This window comes from Oncorhynchus keta, chromosome 29, assembly GCF_023373465.1.
Source record: "Oncorhynchus keta strain PuntledgeMale-10-30-2019 chromosome 29, Oket_V2, whole genome shotgun sequence".
In the NCBI taxonomy this organism is placed as follows: domain Eukaryota; kingdom Metazoa; phylum Chordata; class Actinopteri; order Salmoniformes; family Salmonidae; genus Oncorhynchus; species Oncorhynchus keta.
In genome coordinates, this window is record NC_068449.1 from 17,359,524 (window position 1) to 17,378,924 (window position 19,401).

The following is a 19,401-nucleotide window of genomic DNA, read 5'->3' on the forward strand; positions in this document are numbered from 1 at the left end:
CAGGGAGTATATTAGAGGTATAGGGAGTAGGGTTGAAGAGAACAGTCAGGGAGTATATTAGAGGTATAGGGAGTAGGGTCATGGGGTAGGGTTGAAGAGCAGTCAGGGAGTATATTAGAGGTATAGGGAGTAGGGTTGAAGAGAACAGTCAGGGAGTATATTAGAGGTATAGGGAGTAGGGTCATGGGGTAGGGTTGAAGAGCAGTCAGGGAGTATATTAGAGGTATGGGGAGTAGGGTCATGGGGTAGGGTTGAAGAGCAGTCAGGGAGTATATTAGAGGCATAGGGAGTAGGGTCATGGGGTAGGGTTGAAGAGAACAGTCAGGGAGTATATTAGAGGTATAGGGAGTAGGGTCATGGGGTAGGGTTGAAGAGCAGTCAGGGAGTATATTAGAGGTATGGGGAGTAGGGACATGGGGTAGGGTTGAAGAGCAGTCAGGGAGTATATTAGAGGTATGGGGAGTAGGGTCATGGGGTAGGGTTGAAGAGCAGTCAGGGAGTATATTAGAGGTATGGGGAGTAGGGTCATGGGGTAGGGTTGAAGAGCAGTCAGGGAGTATATTAGAGGTATAGGGAGTAGAGTCATGTGGTAGGGTTGAAGAGCAGTCAGGAGTATATTAGAGGTATAGGGAGTAGGGTCATGGGGTAGGGTTGAAGAGCAGTCAGGGAGTATATTAGAGGTATAGGGAGTAGGGTCATGGGGTAGGGTTGAAGAGCAGTCAGGGAGTATATTAGAGGTATAGGGAGTAGGGTCATGGGGTAGGGTTGAAGAGCAGTCAGGGAGTATATTAGAGGTATAGGGAGTAGGGTCATGGGGTAGGGTTGAAGAGCAGTCAGGGAGTATATTAGAGGTATAGGGAGTAGGGTTGAAGAGAACAGTCAAGGAGTATATTAGAGGTATAGGGAGTAGGGTCATGGGGTAGGGTTGAAGAGCAGTCAGGGAGTATATTGGAGGTATGGGGAGTAGGGTCATGGGGTAGGGTTGAAGAGCAGTCAGGGAGTATATTAGAGGTATGGGGAGTAGGGTCATGGGGTAGGGTTGAAGAGCAGTCAGGGAGTATATTAGAGGTATGGGGAGTAGGGTCATGGGGTAGGGCTGAAGAGCACAGTTAGGGAGTATATTAGATGTATAGGGAGTAGGGTCATGGGGTAGGGTTGAAGAGCACAGCCAGGGAGTATATTAGAGGTATAGGGAGTAGGGTCATGGGGTAGAGTTGAAGAGCAGTCAGGGAGTATATTAGAGGTATGGGGAGTAGGGTCATGGGGTAGGGTTGAAGAGCAGTCAGGGAGTATATTAGAGGTATGGGGAGTAGGGTCATGGGGTAGGGTTGAAGAGCAGTCAGGAGTATATTAGAGGTATGGGGAGTAGGGTCATGGGGTAGGGTTGAAGAGCACAGCCAGGGAGTATATTAGAGGTATGGGGAGTAGGGTCATGGGGTAGGGTTGAAGAGCAGTCAGGGAGTATATTAGAGGTATGGGGAGTAGGGTCATGGGGTAGGGTTGAAGAGCAGTCAGGGAGTATATTAGAGGTATAGGGAGTAGAGTCATGGGGTAGGGTTGAAGAGCAGTCAGGGAGTATATTAGAGGTATAGGGAGTAGGGTCATGGGGTAGCGTTGAAGAGCAGTCAGGGAGTATATTAGAGGTATAGGGAGTAGGGTCATGGGGTAGGGTTGAAGAGCAGTCAGGGAGTATATTAGAGGTATAGGGAGTAGGGTCATGGGGTAGGGTTGAAGAGCAGTCAGGGAGTATATTAGAGGTATAGGGAGTAGGGTCATGGGGTAGGGTTGAAGAGCAGTCAGGGAGTATATTAGAGGTATGGGGAGTAGGGACATGGGGTAGGGTTGAAGAGCAGTCAGGGAGTATATTAGAGGTATGGGGAGTAGGGTCATGGGGTAGGGTTGAAGAGCAGTCAGGGAGTATATTAGAGGTATGGGGAGTAGGGTCATGGGGTAGGGTTGAAGAGCAGTCAGGGAGTATATTAGAGGTATAGGGAGTAGAGTCATGTGGTAGGGTTGAAGAGCAGTCAGGGAGTATATTAGAGGTATAGGGAGTAGGGTCATGGGGTAGGGTTGAAGAGCAGTCAGGGAGTATATTAGAGGTATAGGGAGTAGGGTCATGGGGTAGGGTTGAAGAGCAGTCAGGGAGTATATTAGAGGTATAGGGAGTAGGGTCATGGGGTAGGGTTGAAGAGCAGTCAGGGAGTATATTAGAGGTATAGGGAGTAGGGTCATGGGGTAGGGTTGAAGAGCAGTCAGGGAGTATATTAGAGGTATAGGGAGTAGGGTTGAAGAGAACAGTCAAGGAGTATATTAGAGGTATAGGGAGTAGGGTCATGGGGTAGGGTTGAAGAGCAGTCAGGGAGTATATTGGAGGTATGGGGAGTAGGGTCATGGGGTAGGGTTGAAGAGCAGTCAGGGAGTATATTAGAGGTATGGGGAGTAGGGTCATGGGGTAGGGCTGAAGAGCACAGTTAGGGAGTATATTAGATGTATAGGGAGTAGGGTCATGGGGTAGGGTTGAAGAGCACAGCCAGGGAGTATATTAGAGGTATAGGGAGTAGGGTCATGGGGTAGAGTTGAAGAGCAGTCAGGGAGTATATTAGAGGTATGGGGAGTAGGGTCATGGGGTAGGGTTGAAGAGCAGTCAGGGAGTATATTAGAGGTATGGGGAGTAGGGTCATGGGGTAGGGTTGAAGAGCAGTCAGGAGTATATTAGAGGTATGGGGAGTAGGGTCATGGGGTAGGGTTGAAGAGCACAGCCAGGGAGTATATTAGAGGTATGGGGAGTAGGGTCATGGGGTAGGGTTGAAGAGCAGTCAGGGAGTATATTAGAGGTATGGGGAGTAGGGTCATGGGGTAGGGTTGAAGAGCAGTCAGGGAGTATATTAGAGGTATAGGGAGTAGAGTCATGGGGTAGGGTTGAAGAGCAGTCAGGGAGTATATTAGAGGTATAGGGAGTAGGGTCATGGGGTAGCGTTGAAGAGCAGTCAGGGAGTATATTAGAGGTATAGGGAGTAGGGTCATGGGGTAGGGTTGAAGAGCAGTCAGGGGAGTATATTAGAGGTATAGGGAGTAGGGTCATGGGGTAGGGTTGAAGAGCAGTCAGGGAGTATATTAGAGGTATAGGGAGTAGGGTCATGGGTAGGGTTGAAGAGCAGTCAGGGAGTATATTAGAGGTATAGGGAGTAGGGTTGAAGAGAACAGTCAGGGAGTATATTAGAGGTATAGGGAGTAGGGTCATGGGGTAGGGTTGAAGAGCAGTCAGGGAGTATATTAGAGGTATGGGGAGTAGGGTCATGGGGTAGGGTTGAAGAGCAGTCAGGGAGTATATTAGAGGTATGGGGAGTAGGGTCATGGGGTAGGGCTGAAGAGCACAGTTAGGGAGTATATTAGATGTATAGGGAGTAGGGTCATGGGGTAGGGTTGAAGAGCACAGCCAGGGAGTATATTAGAGGTATAGGGAGTAGGGTCATGGGGTAGGGTTGAAGAGCAGTCAGGGAGTATATTAGAGGTATAGGGAGTAGGGTCATGGGGTAGGGCTGAAAAGCAGTCAGGGAGTATATTAGAGGTATAGGGAGTAAGGTCATGGGGTGGGGTTGAAGAGCAGTCAGGGAGTATATTAGAGGTATAGGGAGTAGGGTCATGGGGTAGGGTTGAAGAGCAGTCAGGGAGTATATTAGAGGTATAGGGAGTAGGGTCATGGGGTAGGGTTGAAGAGCAGTCAGGGAGTATATTAGAGGTATGGGGAGTAGGGTCATGGGGTAGGGTTGAAGAGCAGTCAGGGAGTATATTAGAGGTATGGGGAGTAGGGTCATGGGGTAGGGTTGAAGAGCAGTCAGGGAGTATATTAGAGGTATGGGGAGTAGGGTCATGGGGTAGGGCTGAAGAGCACAGTTAGGGAGTATATTAGATGTATAGGGAGTAGGGTCATGGGGTAGGGTTGAAGAGCACAGCCAGGGAGTATATTAGAGGTATGGGGAGTAGGGTCATGGGGTAGGGTTGAAGAGCAGTCAGGGAGTATATTAGAGGTATAGGGAGTAGAGTCATGGGGTAGGGTTGAAGAGCAGTCAGGGAGTATATTAGAGGTATAGGGAGTAGGGTCATGGGGTAGGGTTGAAGAGCAGTCAGGGAGTATATTAGAGGTATAGGGAGTAGGGTCATGGGGTAGGGTTGAAGAGCAGTCAGGGAGTATATTAGAGGTATAGGGAGTAGGGTCATGGGGTAGGGTTGAAGAGCAGTCAGGGAGTATATTAGAGGTATAGGGAGTAGGGTTGAAGAGAACAGTCAGGGAGTATATTAGAGGTATAGGGAGTAGGGTCATGGGGTAGGGTTGAAGAGCAGTCAGGGAGTATATTAGAGGTATGGGGAGTAGGGTCATGGGGTAGGGTTGAAGAACAGTCAGGGAGTATATTAGAGGTATGGGGAGTAGGGTCATGGGGTAGGGCTGAAGAGCACAGTTAGGGAGTATATTAGAGGTATAGGGAGTAGGGTCATGGGGTAGGGTTGAAGAGCAGTCAGGGAGTATATTAGAGGTATAGGGAGTAGGGTCATGGGGTAGGGCTGAAAAGCAGTCAGGGAGTATATTAGAGGTATAGGGAGTAAGGTCATGGGGTGGGGTTGAAGAGCAGTCAGGGAGTATATTAGAGGTATAGGGAGTAGGGTCATGGGGTAGGGTTGAAGAGCAGTCAGGGAGTATATTAGAGGTATAGGGAGTAGGGTCATGGGGTAGGGTTGAAGAGCAGTCAGGGAGTATATTAGAGGTATAGGGAGTAGGGTCATGGGGTAGGGTTGAAGAGCAGTCAGGGAGTATATTAGAGGTATAGGGAGTAGGGTCATGGGGTAGGGTTGAAGAGCAGTCAGGGAGTATATTAGAGGTATAGGGAGTAGGGTCATGGGGTAGGGTTGAAGAGCAGTCAGGGAGTATATTAGAGGTATAGGGAGTAGGGTCATGGGGTAGGGTTGAAGAGCAGTCAGGGAGTATATTAGAGGTATAGGAGTAGGGTTGAAGAGAACAGTCAGGAGTATATTAGAGGTATAGGGAGTAGGGTCATGGGGTAGGGTTGAAGAGTAGTCAGGGAGTATATTAGAGGTATAGGGAGTAGGGTCATGGGGTAGGGTTGAAGAGTAGTCAGGGAGTATATTAGAGGTATAGGGAGTAGGGTCATGGGGTAGGGATGAAGAGCAGTCAGGGAGTATATTAGAGGTATAGGGAGTAGGGTCATGGGGTAGGGTTGAAGAGTAGTCAGGAGTATATTAGAGGTATAGGGAGTAGGGTCATGGGGTAGGGCTGAAGAGCACAGTCGGTGGGAGTATATTAGAGGTATGGGGAGTAGGGTCATGGGGTAGGGTTGAAGAGCAGTCAGGGAGTATATTAGAGGTATAGGGAGTAGGGCCATGGGGTAGGGATGAAGAGCAGTCAGGGAGTATATTAGAGGTATAGGGAGTAGGGCCATGGGGTAGGGATGAAGAGCAGTCAGGGAGTATATTAGAGGTATAGGGAGTAGGGTCATGGGGTAGGGTTGAAGAGCAGTCAGGGAGTATATTAGAGGTATAGGGAGTAGGGTCATGGGGTAGGGTTGAAGAGCAGTCAGGGAGTATATTAGAGGTATAGGGAGTAGGGTCATGGGGTAGGGATGAAGAGCAGTCAGGGAGTATATTAGAGGTATAGGGAGTAGGGTCATGGGGTAGGGTTGAAGAGTAGTCAGCCAGTATATTAGAGGTATAGGGAGTAGGGTCATGGGGTAGGGTTGAAGAGCAGTCAGGGAGTATATTAGAGGTATGGGGAGTAGGGTCATGGGGTAGGGTTGAAGAGCAGTCAGGGAGTATATTAGAGGTATGGGGAGTAGGGTCATGGGGTAGGGTTGAAGAGCAGTCAGGAGTATATTAGAGGTATGGGGAGTAGGGTCATGGGGTAGGGTTGAAGAGCACAGCCAGGGAGTATATTAGAGGTATGGGGAGTAGGGTCATGGGGTAGGGTTGAAGAGCAGTCAGGGAGTATATTAGAGGTATGGGGAGTAGGGTCATGGGGTAGGGTTGAAGAGCAGTCAGGGAGTATATTAGCGGTATAGGGAGTAGAGTCATGGGGTAGGGTTGAAGAGCAGTCAGGGAGTATATTAGAGGTATAGGGAGTAGGGTCATGGGGTAGGGTTGAAGAGCAGTCAGGGAGTATATTAGAGGTATGGGGAGTAGGGTCATGGGGTAGGGCTGAAGAGCACAGTTAGGGAGTATATTAGATGTATAGGGAGTAGGGTCATGGGGTAGGGTTGAAGAGCACAGCCAGGGAGTATATTAGAGGTATAGGGAGTAGGGTCATGGGGTAGGGTTGAAGAGCAGTCAGGGAGTATATTAGAGGTATAGGGAGTAGGGTCATGGGGTAGGGCTGAAAAGCAGTCAGGGAGTATATTAGAGGTATAGGGAGTAAGGTCATGGGGTGGGGTTGAAGAGCAGTCAGGGAGTATATTAGAGGTATAGGGAGTAGGGTCATGGGGTAGGGTTGAAGAGCAGTCAGGGAGTATATTAGAGGTATAGGGAGTAGGGTCATGGGGTAGGGTTGAAGAGCAGTCAGGGAGTATATTAGAGGTATGGGGAGTAGGGTCATGGGGTAGGGTTGAAGAGCAGTCAGGGAGTATATTAGAGGTATGGGGAGTAGGGTCATGGGGTAGGGTTGAAGAGCAGTCAGGGAGTATATTAGAGGTATGGGGAGTAGGGTCATGGGGTAGGGCTGAAGAGCACAGTTAGGGAGTATATTAGATGTATAGGGAGTAGGGTCATGGGGTAGGGTTGAAGAGCACAGCCAGGGAGTATATTAGAGGTATGGGGAGTAGGGTCATGGGGTAGGGTTGAAGAGCAGTCAGGGAGTATATTAGAGGTATAGGGAGTAGAGTCATGGGGTAGGGTTGAAGAGCAGTCAGGGAGTATATTAGAGGTATAGGGAGTAGGGTCATGGGGTAGGGTTGAAGAGCAGTCAGGGAGTATATTAGAGGTATAGGGAGTAGGGTCATGGGGTAGGGTTGAAGAGCAGTCAGGGAGTATATTAGAGGTATAGGGAGTAGGGTCATGGGGTAGGGTTGAAGAGCAGTCAGGGAGTATATTAGAGGTATAGGGAGTAGGGTTGAAGAGAACAGTCAGGGAGTATATTAGAGGTATAGGGAGTAGGGTCATGGGGTAGGGTTGAAGAGCAGTCAGGGAGTATATTAGAGGTATGGGGAGTAGGGTCATGGGGTAGGGTTGAAGAACAGTCAGGGAGTATATTAGAGGTATGGGGAGTAGGGTCATGGGGTAGGGCTGAAGAGCACAGTTAGGGAGTATATTAGAGGTATAGGGAGTAGGGTCATGGGGTAGGGTTGAAGAGCAGTCAGGGAGTATATTAGAGGTATAGGGAGTAGGGTCATGGGGTAGGGCTGAAAAGCAGTCAGGGAGTATATTAGAGGTATAGGGAGTAAGGTCATGGGGTGGGGTTGAAGAGCAGTCAGGGAGTATATTAGAGGTATAGGGAGTAGGGTCATGGGGTAGGGTTGAAGAGCAGTCAGGGAGTATATTAGAGGTATAGGGAGTAGGGTCATGGGGTAGGGTTGAAGAGTAGTCAGGGAGTATATTAGAGGTATAGGGAGTAGGGTCATGGGGTAGGGTTGAAGAGCAGTCAGGGAGTATATTAGAGGTATAGGGAGTAGGGTCATGGGGTAGGGTTGAAGAGCAGTCAGGGAGTATATTAGAGGTATAGGGAGTAGGGTCATGGGGTAGGGTTGAAGAGCAGTCAGGGAGTATATTAGAGGTATAGGGAGTAGGGTCATGGGGTAGGGTTGAAGAGCAGTCAGGGAGTATATTAGAGGTATAGGGAGTAGGGTTGAAGAGAACAGTCAGGGAGTATATTAGAGGTATAGGGAGTAGGGTCATGGGGTAGGGTTGAAGAGTAGTCAGGGAGTATATTAGAGGTATAGGGAGTAGGGTCATGGGGTAGGGTTGAAGAGTAGTCAGGGAGTATATTAGAGGTATGGGGAGTAGGGTCATGGGGTAGGGATGAAGAGCAGTCAGGGAGTATATTAGAGGTATAGGGAGTAGGGTCATGGGGTAGGGTTGAAGAGTAGTCAGGGAGTATATTAGAGGTATAGGGAGTAGGGTCATGGGGTAGGGCTGAAGAGCACAGTCGGTGGGAGTATATTAGAGGTATGGGGAGTAGGGTCATGGGGTAGGGTTGAAGAGCAGTCAGGGAGTATATTAGAGGTATAGGGAGTAGGGCCATGGGGTAGGGATGAAGAGCAGTCAGGGAGTATATTAGAGGTATAGGGAGTAGGGCCATGGGGTAGGGAGGAAGAGCAGTCAGGGAGTATATTAGAGGTATAGGGAGTAGGGTCATGGGGTAGGGTTGAAGAGCAGTCAGGGAGTATATTAGAGGTATAGGGAGTAGGGTCATGGGGTAGGGTTGAAGAGCAGTCAGGGAGTATATTAGAGGTATAGGGAGTAGGGTCATGGGGTAGGGATGAAGAGCAGTCAGGGAGTATATTAGAGGTATAGGGAGTAGGGTCATGGGGTAGGGTTGAAGAGTAGTCAGGGAGTATATTAGAGGTATAGGGAGTAGGGTCATGGGGTAGGGTTGAAGAGCAGTCAGGGAGTATATTAGAGGCATAGGGAGTAGGGTCATGGGGTAGGGTTGAAGAGCAGTCAGGGAGTATATTAGAGGTATAGGGAGTAGGGCCATGGGGTAGGGTTGAAGAGCAGTCAGGGAGTATATTAGAGGCATAGGGAGTAGGGTCATGGGGTAGGGATGAAGAGCAGTCAGGGAGTATATTAGAGGCATAGGGAGTAGGGTCATAGGGTAGGGTTGAAGAGCAGTCAGGGAGTATATTAGAGGTATGGGGAGTAGGGTCATGGGGTAGGGATGAAGAGCAGTCAGGGAGTATATTAGAGGTATAGGGAGTAGGGTCATGGGGTAGGGTTGAAGAGTAGTCAGGGAGTATATTAGAGGTATAGGGAGTAGGGTCATGGGGTAGGGCTGAAGAGCACAGTCGGTGGGAGTATATTAGAGGTATGGGGAGTAGGGTCATGGGGTAGGGTTGAAGAGCAGTCAGGGAGTATATTAGAGGTATAGGGAGTAGGGCCATGGGGTAGGGATGAGGAGCAGTCAGGGAGTATATTAGAGGTATGGGGAGTAGGGTCATGGGGTAGGGTTGAAGAGCAGTCAGGGAGTATATTAGAGGCATAGGGAGTAGGGTCATGGGGTAGGGTTGAAGAGCAGTCAGGGAGTAGTCAGGGAGTATATTAGAGGTATAGGGAGTAGGGCCATGGGGTAGGGATGAAGAGCAGTCAGGGAGTATATTAGAGGTATAGGGAGTAGGGTCATGGGGTAGGGTTGAAGAGCAGTCAGGGAGTATATTAGAGGTATAGGGAGTAGGGTCATGGGGTAGGGTTGAAGAGCAGTCAGGGAGTATATTAGAGGTATGGGGAGTAGGGTCATGGGGTAGGGTTGAAGAGCAGTCAGGGAGTATATTAGAGGTATAGGGAGTAGGGTCATGGGGTAGGGTTGAAGAGTAGTCAGGGAGTATATTAGAGGTATGGGGAGTAGGGTCATGGGGTAGGGTTGAAGAGCAGTCAGGGAGTATATTAGAGGTATAGGGAGTAGGGTCATGGGGTAGGGCTGAAGAGCACAGTCAGGGAGTATATTAGAGGTATGGGGAGTAGGGTCATGGGGTAGGGATGAAGAGCAGTCAGGGAGTATATTAGAGGTATAGGGAGTAGGGTCATGGGGTAGGGTTGAAGAGCAGTCAGGGAGTATATTAGAGGTATAGGGAGTAGGGTCATGGGGTAGGGTTGAAGAGCAGTCAGGGAGTATATTAGAGGTATAGGGAGTAGGGTCATGGGGTAGGGTTGAAGAGCAGTCAGGGAGTATATTAGAGGCATAGGGAGTAGGGTCATGGGGTAGGGTTGAAGAGCAGTCAGGGAGTATATTAGAGGCATAGGGAGTAGGGTCATGGGGTAGGGTTGAAGAGCAGTCAGGGAGTATATTAGAGGTATAGGGAGTAGGGCCATGGGGTAGGGTTGAAGAGCAGTCAGGGAGTATATTAGAGGCATAGGGAGTAGGGTCATTGGGTAGGGATGAAGAGCAGTCAGGGAGTATATTAGAGGCATAGGGAGTAGGGTCATGGGGTAGGGTTGAAGAGCAGTCAGGGAGTATATTAGAGGTATGGGGAGTAGGGTCATGGGGTAGGGATGAAGAGCAGTCAGGGAGTATATTAGAGGTATAGGGAGTAGGGTCATGGGGTAGGGTTGAAGAGCAGTCAGGGAGTATATTAGAGGTATGGGGAGTAGGGTTGAAGAGCAGTCAGGGAGTATATTAGAGGTATGGGGAGTAGGGCCATGGGGTAGGGATGAAGAGCAGTCAGGGAGTATATTAGAGGTATAGGGAGTAGGGTCATGGGGTAGGGTTGAAGAGCCCAGTCAGGGAGTAGTCAGGGAGTATATTAGAGGTATAGGGAGTAGGGCCATGGGGTAGGGATGAAGAGCAGTCAGGGAGTATATTAGAGGTATAGGGAGTAGGGTCATGGGGTAGGGTTGAAGAGCCCAGTCAGGGAGTATATTAGAGGTATGGGGAGTAGGGTCATGGGGTAGGGATGAAGAGCAGTCAGGGAGTATATTAGAGGTATAGGGAGTAGGGTCATGGGGTAGGGTTGAAGAGCAGTCAGGGAGTATATTAGAGGTATAGGGAGTAGGGTCATGGGGTAGGGATGAAGAGCAGTCAGGGAGTATATTAGAGGTATAGGGAGTAGGGTCATGGGGTAGGGTTGAAGAGCAGTCAGGGAGTATATTAGAGGTATAGGGAGTAGGGTCATGGGGTAGGGTTGAAGAGCAGTCAGGGAGTATATTAGAGGCATAGGGAGTAGGGTCATGGGGTAGGGTTGAAGAGCAGTCAGGGAGTATATTAGAGGTATAGGGAGTAGGGCCATGGGGTAGGGTTGAAGAGCAGTCAGGGAGTATATTAGAGGCATAGGGAGTAGGGTCATGGGGTAGGGATGAAGAGCAGTCAGGGAGTATATTAGAGGCATAGGGAGTAGGGTCATGGGGTAGGGTTGAAGAGCAGTCAGGGAGTATATTAGAGGTATGGGGAGTAGGGTCATGGGGTAGGGATGAAGAGCAGTCAGGGAGTATATTAGAGGTATAGGGAGTAGGGTCATGGGGTAGGGTTGAAGAGCAGTCAGGGAGTATATTAGAGGTATGGGGAGTAGGGTCATGGGGTAGGGTTGAAGAGCAGTCAGGGAGTATATTAGAGGTATGGGGAGTAGGGTCATGGGGTAGGGATGAAGAGCAGTCAGGGAGTATATTAGAGGTATAGGGAGTAGGGTCATGGGGTAGGGTTGAAGAGCCCAGCCAGGGAGTATATTAGAGGTATAGGGAGTAGGGCCATGGGGTAGGGATGAAGAGCAGTCAGGGAGTATATTAGAGGTATAGGGAGTAGGGTCATGGGGTAGGGTTGAAGAGCAGTCAGGGAGTATATTAGAGGCATAGGGAGTAGGGTCATGGGGTAGGGTTGAAGAGCAGTCAGGGAGTATATTAGAGGTATAGGGAGTAGGGCCATGGGGTAGGGTTGAAGAGCAGTCAGGGAGTATATTAGAGGCATAGGGAGTAGGGTCATGGGGTAGGGTTGAAGAGAACAGTCAGGGAGTATATTAGAGGTATGGGGAGTAGGGTCATGGGGTAGGGTTGAAGAGCAGTCAGGGAGTATATTAGAGGAGTAGGGAGTAGGGTCATGGGGTAGGATTGAAGAGCAGTCAGGGAGTATATTAGAGGTATAGGGAGTAGGGTCATGGGGTAGGGTTGAAGAGCAGTCAGGGAGTATATTAGTCAGGGCTTCCCTCAACCCCCACCCCTCCTCCCATGTCAAAGAGGCATGTAATACCTACTCACAGACACACACGCTTTAGCCCTGGCATAGTAGCACTGTCTCCAACCAACAGGCCTGGTAGTAACCTAGTGTTGTGACTGCAGACTGCAGTAACAGTTTGTGAAGGGATGACTGCTGTATGACTAGGACACCTCAGTACATGATGAACCACTCTCTGGGTGGTGGAAGGTCAGTATGCACTTACTGAGTACATGCCTTATGCTAGCATCAAATAGGCTTCACAAAAATAACATAGTCGCTGTCGTATAACATTTATTTTGATTGCAGACTTTCTGCATTTATCCCATCAAGTAGCCTGATTTCAGATGTGTCAATGTAAACAGCTCTTCTTGCAAAGCATGTTGACATTTTAAATCAAACTATTTGGGCTATATTAATCCAACTATCCACAATAATCATACACCGAGTATACCAAACATTACGAACACCTTCCTAATATTGAATTGCACCCCCCCTTGCCCTTACAACAGCCTAAATTTGTCAGGGCATAGACTCTACAGGGTGTTGAAAACGTTCCACAGGGAATCTCGCCCATGTTGACTTCAATGCTTCCCACAGTTATGTCAAGTTAGCTGGAGGTCCATTGGGTGGTTCCTGATACACACAGGAAACGGTTGATTGTGAAAAACCCAGAAGCATTGCAATTCTTGACAAAAACCATACCCTGTTCAAAGGCACTTAAATATTTGTCTTGCCCATTCACCCTCTGAATGGCTCACATACACAATCTATGTATCAATTGTTTCGATGCTTAACAATCCTTCTTTAACCGGTCTCCTCCCCTTCATCTACACTGATTGAAGTAGATTTAACAAGTGAAATCAATAAGGGACCTTAGCTTTCACCTGGTCAGTCTATTTCATGGAAAGAGCAGCTGTTCTTAATGTTTTGTATACTCAGTGTATTATTGCGTGCATGTATCCGTACTCACTGTTTGCTTTCTGTACATTTAGAACAGGTTAAGAAGGAGCAATGGGACTGAGTGTAGACTACTGCAGAATACTGTACATTATTCAAGCTCCACTCAGGCTCTCATACAGGTTTCCTATTCAAGATTTGACACAAAAGTAGATACGAGCTATAATAGGACACTAAATATACCTCAAGCACATGGAGAAGTGCCAAGAGAAAAATTACCTCACTGTATTTAGCTGCAATTGGTAAGCAGTAAATGGTATACTCAAGATGCTTCTCGCTGCAAGGGTTTGTGTGTGTGTGTGTTTACGTGCTAGAGAGCAAGCGGGACAAGCGCAGGCCTGTATTGAAAGACAGCCAGCTCAAATGCAACATGTAATTCATTTGATAACAGTGAATGAACACTGCCTAAATCATGAATGATTAAAAAAAATGTCATTGTGACAAGAACTGGCTGATCAAGGAGTGGCTCAAGCTCAAATTGTAACACAAGTAAGGCTGTGACGATTATGGAATTTTGGATAAAGATTATATAGCTAGTATCTAATTGTCATGCAAATCGCCACGGTTATTTTCACAATTGTCATTTTTGTTGAAAAATGTTTTGAGCTTGTAATGCTCAAAAATGTCCTACAAAATACAACACAGATTTGAAGACACTTGTCTCAAAAACTAATAGTTTTGACTGTTGGCAACTTTAGGAAATGACGCTTCTCTTCCCAACCCTGCCGTTCTGCTAGAATAATGATTGCCACAAACTTTACTCACTTTATGTAAAAATAAGAGAAACTGCTAATCCGATAAACTAGATCTACTTGAAAATAAAGTACAACCCCCCCTAAAATAACTAAGGTTATTGCCCATAATTGTTGGTTACATGATTATGTGATAATTGTGCCAGCCCTAACAATTGGCGACATTTCATTGACGCTTTCTCCATCAACTTTCAATTTCAGTCAAAATATCCAGTTTCAATGTTCTCTATATCTTTCCCATTGCATCATATATCTCAAACATGAACAATCTTCTAAAAAATATCAATTCACTAGGTCTGTCTATATGCATACCTTTCATTGACTGTCAAATCATTTTCATATATTCGCTGCTAACAAAGCATTCCATGGCAGTACCTGCCAGTATAGTACAGTACCAACAGCACTCCATGGCAGCACCTGCCAGTATAGTACAGTATCAACAACATTCCATGGCAGCACCTGCCAGTATAGTAAAGTATCAACAGCATTCCATGGCAGCACCTGCCAGTATAGTACAGTACCAATGGCATTCCATGGCAGCACCTGCCAATATAGTACAGTATCAACAGCATTCCATGGCAGCACCTGCCGGTATAGTACAGTATTAACGGCATTCCAACGTAGCACCGGTCAGTATAGTACAGTACCAAAAGCATTCCATGGCAGCACCTGCCAGTATTGTACAGTATCAACAGCATTCCATGGCAGCACCTGCCAGTATAGTACAGTATCAACAGCATTCCATGGCAGCACCTGCCAGTATAGTACAGTACCAACAGCATTCCATGGCAGCACCTGCCAGTATAGTACAGTATCAACAACATTCCATGTCAGCACCTGCCAGTATAGTACAGTATCAACAGCATTCCATGGCAGCACCTGCCAGTATAGTACAGTATCAAAAGCATTCCATGGCAGCACCTGCCAGTATTGTACAGTATCAACAGCATTCCATGGCAGCACCTGCCAGTATAGTACAGTATCAACAGCATTCCATGGCAGCACCTGCCAGTATAGTACAGTACCAACAGCATTCCATGGCAGCACCTGCCAGTATAGTACAGTATCAACAACATTCCATGTCAGCACCTGCCAGTATAGTACAGTATCAACAGCATTCCATGGCAGCACCTGCCAGTATAGTACAGTATCAACAACATTCCATGTCAGCACTTGCCAGTATAGTATAGTACCAAAAGCATTCCATGGCAGCACCTGCCAGTATTGTACAGTATCAACAGCATTCCATGGCAGCACCTGCCAGTATAGTACACATGGTTGATGATATTACTAGTTTATCTAGCGTGTCCTGCGTTGCATATAATCGTTGCGGTGCGCATTCGCGAAAAAGGACTGTCGTTGCTCCAACGTGTACCTAACCATTAACATCAATGCCTTTCTTAAAATCAATACACAAGTATATATTTTTAAACCTGCATATTTAGCTAAAAGAAATCCAGGTTAGCAGGCAATATTAACCAGGTGAAATTGTGTCGCTTCTCTTGCGTTCATTGCATGCAGAGTCAGGGTATATGCAACAGTTTGGGCCGCCTGGCTCGTTGCGAACTAATTTTCCAGAATCTTACGCAATTATGACATAACATTGAAGGTTGTGCAATGTAACAGGAATATTTAGACTTATGGATGACACCCGTTAGATAAAATACGGAACGGTTCCGTATTTCACTGGAAGAATAAACGTTTTATTTTCGAAATGATAGTTTCCGGATTTGAACATATTAATGACCTACGGCTTGTATTTCTGTGTGTTATTATGTTATAATTAAGTCTATGATTTGATAGAGTAGTCTGACTGAATATAATAATAATAATATAATATATGCCATTTAGCAGACGCTTTTATCCAAAGCGACTTACAGTCATGTGTGCATACATTCTACGTATGGGTGGTCCCGGGGATCGAACCCACTACCCTGGCGTTACAAGCGCCATGCTCTACCAACTGAGCTACAGAAGGACTGAGCGATGGCAGGCACCAGCATTCATTCAAACAGCACTTTCGTGCGTTTGCCAGCAGCTCTTCGCAATGATTCAAGCATTGCGCTGTTCATGACTTCAAGCCTATCAACTCCCGAGATTAGGCTAGTGTAACCGATCTGAAATGGCTAGCTTAGCTAGTTAGAGTATGGAATTCACAACTAAATGTTTGCCGGCTAGATATCTTATAACTTAAGTGAATTTTCTAAAATGTGCTAAATTCTCTGCAGTTGTGCATTTGGTTTGCTAACTTAGTAGCCTTGCCATCTAATATTCGTTTTGTCTGTGCCGCAAACAGTGAGTAGCATTTTGAGTTCCTTGAATAACTTTATGAGCTGGAATGTCTGTCCTGCAAATAGTTTATATCAGAGACTATATGAAATGTTTGCACGCATTCGTTAGCATTTAGCTAGAATTCACTATGGGATTTTACATGTACCTGTTATTATTGCTAACATTCGGAGTGAAAATAGCACCCCTTGGGTTCAGTGCTGGTATTAACGAATATCCAGGGATGGCACAAGGTCAGAATGAAGGTATGACAATCTGGATACCGCCCAAGTCTAGTGCTGAAGCACAATGTTACTATGGTTATATGAAAGCAATTGGGAGCAGCATATGCAGTGCTTATTCAGCAACATTTTTGAGTAACAAAGTAATGAAGCGTATGAATGGCTACAGTCAGCTAATAATTGAAGCAGCCTGAAATGGCTGTGTTGTGTGGAGAGTTCTTATGGAAGAAACTTGACATGACTCATCTGCTGCTCATGCTGTAGCCACTGATTATGCATTTGTTAGAACTATTATGAAGCTGACTAACTTGAGACTTGATAGCTAAACAATTGCTGAACTAATATTCTGCAGCATCACACCAATTAAGAAGAGACCCAAATACATGTTAAATAAATTAACTGACATGTAAGGTTCTTCTCTCAATGCTGTATTCCAATAAAATTATCTTGCTTATCTTTCAGCCTGAGTAGACTGTTTCAAGTTCTTCAAAACTGCTAAGACTAAACAAACTGACCAAGACTCCCAAGCAAAGAGGCCTCCGCCTACTCTGATCATTGTTGCTGTACTACAATCATTTTGTAGACTACATGTTTCAAGGGTTCAGAGATATTTAGGTCACCTTTGACCCGCATTACTCTCAATACTGGCTAATACAACTTCAGCTGTCGGATATTGGCTTACTAAGTATAGGCTCTGACAGTAGCTCATAAATTGAATCTAGCGTACATCAAAACAAGATGTTATATCTGCATCAAATATCCTGCCCAAACATATTGTGTGACTGAGCATACAACTAACTACAACTTCCATTCAATGCGCCAGGCTTTGGGAATAATAGAGAAATTCCCTTGTAAGTGTTTACAATGTCAACATTTATCCATATCTACAGCTGGATGTTTACTGAGGAAGTTGAGCCTTGTGTCAAGGCAGAGCAGCAGTGTTTAAGAGTAGAGCAGTAGAATGCACATCCACAGGAATTTGAAGTGAAAGGCACAGACAATCGGAGTACATTATTCGTAGGTAATAATAATAATAATATATGCCATTTAGCAGACGCTTTTATCCAAAGCGACTTACAGTCATGTGTGCATACATTCTACGTATGGGTGGTCCCGGGAATCGAACCCACTACCCTGGCGTTACAAGCGCCATGCTCTACCAACTGAGCTACAGAAGGACCGGTGCATTGTAGATTTGCAAAAAAACTCCCGCGCACTGCTCTTGCAAAGTATAACTTATGATACTTTGGTTTCGGTCTTTCGACAGGAGGTAAGAGCTATATGACGACAGGCTCATTGTAATGGCTGGAAGGGAATAATTAAAACAGAGCAAAACGTGGTTTCCATATGTTTGCTATACCATTCCAGCCATTACAATGAGCACAGCCTTCTATAGCTGCCCCCACCAGCCTCCTCTGGTTGAAAGGCTGAAATGTCTGCACAATGCTAGCAAAAAGGTATCCCTTGTTAGTGCAGTGTGCAGGAATTAGGGCTGTGAATTGCCAGGGACCTCATGATACTATATTAAAATGATACGACTGTGGCAATACAATAAGTATTGGGATTCTCACAATTCTATATGTATTGCGATTCGATAGTGGGATTTTATTGCGATTCAACGTTCCAAACATATTGCTCACTATATGTAAGCTGTCCCATGCAACAACAAAAATAATAGCTGAAACAAAAACGCTGAAAACAAATTGGCTCCCTATTTAAAAAGAAGATGACAACAAGCTATGAAGGAAAAATACAGGAGTTTTGGTGCAGATACAGCCAACTAGTGCAATTTTTTAAATTGCAATATTGTCAAAACAATAAGATACATAATCAAAAATAATATTCCAATATGTAACTAGGGCTGGCACAATTTCCTTATAACTGACAATTATGGATGAAGATTTTATTTTTGCGAACAGCTGACTGAAGACTGGATGGCTGGTTGAGTTGAAACTAGCAAACGAGTCTTCGATGCACTAACATTTATTGCATAAACACATTAATTTTCCATTCTGAACTCAAATCTGCTGCCTCTCTGAACGGGATCTGTCTGAGCAAACTGTGTGTCTGTGTAAATTATGAATATGTCTATGGTGTATGCAGGCACCTGAACTGAGCCATAAGGGAAACTGGGCATCTATAACTATCAGTAAGGGGGTGGCAATGTTTGCCCCATCACTAGAAGGAATCTCCTGACAACAGACTACAATTTAGTGGTTAGAGCTTTGGGCCAGAATCCAAAAGGTTGCTCAATCGAATCCCCGAGATGACAAGGTAAAAATGTGTCAGTCTGTCCCTGAGCAAGGCATTTAACCCACTGTTCCCCGGGCGCTGAAGACGTGAATGTTGATTATGGCAGCCCCCCCGCACCTCTGTGATTCAGAGGGGTTGGGTTAAATGTGGAAGACACGTTTCAGTTGAATGCATTCAGTTGTACAACTGACTAGCTGTCCCCCTTTCTCTTTTCTTGAACACCAGTGGTGTAGTGACATTCTTTTTTTAGGTACGGGATCTCCTAAAAAAAAAAGTATAATTTCTCAAAGTTTATACAGACAGTCTGTTGAATATAATTATATATATTATATATAACATGCATTAAATTCATCCTCCAATTGCAACGTCTGCCTATGGCAATACATATTGTCTCAAGAAAATTTAATTTTCTATACCCCCAAACATCAAGTTAGGCATACATTATTTCAAAATAGGCCATTATCACTGTCAATCAAAAATGACAATTTACAATCATTTGATCTCAGGCTTCATGGGAACATGTAGATGTTCTTGAATTACTGCTTCGTGAGCGAATTACAGCTGATGGTGTTTGTTTTAATCAAAGCATATATCCTGCCCAGTGGCGGACTCTGCTGAGTTTTGGCCGAATGAGAAAAGAAATGCGACTACTCAGCTTCAGCTCCTAAAATCTCACTAGAAATTAACGTTAGGCCTACTATGCTATTCTGTTCGGTTCTGTTATGTAAAATACTCAAATTCATCATCATGTGATCTTGAGGGACATTGATTCAGCTTCAGAAATAATTTTTCAGAAATATTTTACCAGCTCGGTGTATTCTCAATTTGAAAAAAGTGCAGGAAAGCTGCTCCCTCGCACTTCGGCAGCACTACATCCCCAATGAACATCAAGCCATGCCAGCCTGACTATTTCAAAACTACAAACAACATAGTGTATTCAGAAAGTATTCAGACCCCTTGAGTTTTTCCACATTTTGTTACGTTACAGCCTTATTTAAAAATGGCGGTATCCCCTTATCAATCTACACACAATTCCCCGGGATGCTGGCCTTATGGCTTTTTCTTTGCAACTGCC

General features: G+C 45.9%; 1 protein-coding gene and 1 long non-coding RNA gene across 6 annotated transcripts in view; one reads left to right on the plus strand and one right to left on the minus strand.

Annotated features, from left to right (window-relative positions):
* LOC118362358 (SR-related and CTD-associated factor 8-like) overlaps positions 1-19,401 on the minus strand; it is a 51,009-nt gene that overhangs the window by 23,429 nt on the left and 8,179 nt on the right. The window lies entirely within an intron of this gene.
* Positions 623-13,039, plus strand: LOC127913615 (uncharacterized). Of its 3 annotated transcripts, XR_008086182.1 has the most exons (11): positions 623-1,814; positions 3,177-3,739; positions 3,972-4,302; positions 5,033-5,146; positions 5,260-5,662; positions 6,466-6,579; positions 6,812-8,277; positions 9,262-9,375; positions 9,948-10,042; positions 11,069-11,203; positions 11,721-13,039. It is a non-coding gene; the product is annotated as an uncharacterized LOC127913615 (long non-coding RNA). The 3 variants fall into 3 exon arrangements; XR_008086181.1 differs by lacking the exons at positions 6,466-6,579; positions 6,812-8,277; positions 9,262-9,375; positions 11,069-11,203; positions 11,721-13,039 and adding an exon at positions 8,335-8,676 and having other exon boundaries at positions 623-851; positions 9,663-10,366; XR_008086180.1 differs by lacking the exons at positions 623-1,814; positions 6,466-6,579; positions 6,812-8,277; ... (1 more) ...; positions 11,069-11,203; positions 11,721-13,039 and adding exons at positions 1,821-2,270; positions 8,335-8,676 and having other exon boundaries at positions 9,663-10,366.